The sequence below is a fragment of the Nilaparvata lugens genome, chromosome 2 (assembly GCF_014356525.2).
Source record: "Nilaparvata lugens isolate BPH chromosome 2, ASM1435652v1, whole genome shotgun sequence".
NCBI classification, from domain to species: domain Eukaryota; kingdom Metazoa; phylum Arthropoda; class Insecta; order Hemiptera; family Delphacidae; genus Nilaparvata; species Nilaparvata lugens.
In genome coordinates this window covers 65,905,901-65,908,166 of record NC_052505.1, presented here as the reverse complement: position 1 = coordinate 65,908,166, position 2,266 = coordinate 65,905,901, and the positions used below count along the sequence as shown (strand labels likewise).

The 2,266-nt window shown below is 29.6% G+C and overlaps 1 long non-coding RNA gene across 1 annotated transcript; it reads left to right on the top strand.

Annotated features, from left to right (window-relative positions):
• The first annotated feature begins 469 nt into the window (after nt 1–469).
• LOC120350119 lies at nt 470–1,693 on the top strand. Its single transcript, XR_005570640.1, has 2 exons — nt 470–805; nt 1,291–1,693. It is a non-coding gene; the product is annotated as an uncharacterized LOC120350119 (long non-coding RNA).
• Nucleotides 1,694–2,266: the final 573 nt, after the last annotated feature.

Here is a 2,266-nt window from a genome sequence, read left to right as displayed (position 1 = left end):
ATGAATATAACATTTTCAATCACCCAATAATAGTTTGAAATGCTGCAGTACTTCCATACCTCAGGAATCAGGATTGAAAGGAGGCAAAAAAGAAAAAAATAATATCACTTTTGAAGAATCAGTGTTTTGATTAAGCCTCGTTTATACTATTTAACTGTTATAAAACAATTTTATATCACAAAAGTTACAAAAAATTATATAACTTTGTTATAAAATAAAAAATAAACATTTTCAAACAAATAAATATAGGCTAATATTGTCATATAACATTACTGACTCAGAGTCCAGTCCAGTCAATGAAAGATTATGAATACAATTTTTGACCCCACAACACTTTTAAGGATAGTAAGTAGGTAAACATTACAAAAGTCCTCACTCCTACCTCCTGTGTTAAGTGGGTGGGGGTTATTTAAAAGTTCCATATTCTGGTTTTTTGCATATATCTTAAACAAATTCGTCTTTCTGTACCAAAAATTTATTAATTACTTAATTTTATTTTATTTATTTTATTTTCTCCTTATTTGGACATAACTTTGAATATCCATTTATTAAATTTCTAGTTAATAATTTTGATTTGTTGGATTGGTACAACTGGACGAAGCCTTGTCGGTTGACCAGCCAGCGATTTCCTCTTCTTCTTGTTCTAAAAGGCCTAGCTGTGGCATCTCAAAATGTAGCATGTGATTTGAATTATGAAATATCTAAATTTTTTACTACAAAATTTTTCTTTTAAATTATGCTAAAGTAGCATAAATGTAAATCTACAATGCCTGATTGAATTTTATATTTGAATAACCCCAGTTGGGTAAGTTATACTTGTAACTGTCTCTATGTTGTAGGTTATTCTGCTATTCTATCGAAAATCTCATATTTGCCTAGTTTTTTCATTAATTAATTCTTTATCATCTATAAATTCAATATAAATTTGATTACATCCTATTTTGAAATTTATCAAATAATGTAAAGAAGCTGTTAGAATTTGAATCAACTTTATCCCTCCATGTGTAACTGATTTAAGCCTTCTGATATTTTATAATTTCCTTTTGTTATTTTATTCATCTGAACTATTTTGCTTACTAATTTTACCGTATTCCTCTGAGATTTATTATTATTAAATTATTTGAGATTTGTCATAATAATATTTTATTACCGCTGTTCTTACGGTACCATGTTTCTACAGAATGTATCCTGTAATTAACCTGTCCAACATTGCATGTTAACCACTCTGGTTAACATCAACATGATGCTTGTATCTATTAGATTTTATTCTATTTCTTTTGTTCCAAACAGGTTTTTTTTATTTTACCATTAATTTTGAATGACCGGACAAATATAATACCAGGATAAATACAGGATGTAGGAGACTAAACATTTTCCATAAACTCAAGCAAATTCCAAATTTTGGAATTCAAGTACAGTATGAAAGTTAAATTTCCATTTACAATTCGAAGTGGGGTAAGCAGAACACTTGTTTTACAATTCGGCTTCTAATTCAACCAAGTCCATCGAATTTTATGAGTTTCAAACTTCGTTAATCGTCGCTTATCTACGATTCCACATCACACTGAAGCTTCAGTTGTAGGCCTACCGGGTTACTAACATAGATTTAATAATCAAAACTTGTAAACTGAATATTTTGTAACTTCAGAAATGAAATTGATTTTTAATGTTGAAAATATAAGATTCAATCGGACTTGGCTTAAATTTTATTTCAACCAGGATTGCCAAAATATTCACTGGCCCTCATGACCAGCATTGCTTCCTACTTGTTAGGCAGTCTTATTTGAGATTACTCAAATAGGGTTGGTTACAATTGGTAGCAGAACGTGGTTCTGCCTTTTAATTTATATGGAAATCTTGGTTGAAATTGAAGTATAATTTATTTAGTATGGTTACTGAGAGAGAGCTTAGTACTGAGCAATTATTTTCATGATTTGTATTTTGTACCGTATTGAATTGTTTCACTTGCTATAACCATCGATTTTGTAATCATGGAAAAACTAAATCAGACTATTTCTGATGAAATTGATCTGAGTAAATTTTTAACTCAGAAAATTATTCCTGATTATCTTGTGAAACCTAACCTTGTTTTTGAACTCATGGCCTTGGGAGAAGACTTGTCAAGTCTTGAGTCATGCAATGTGAGTAATCTTAGATCTAGCTATCGTTCATTAGCAGGTAATAGTACCAATCAAATTATTCATAATTTGTCAAGTTATAATGAGTCAGTCAATTGTCTTAGAGAAAAACTTCCAAAAGTAATGGA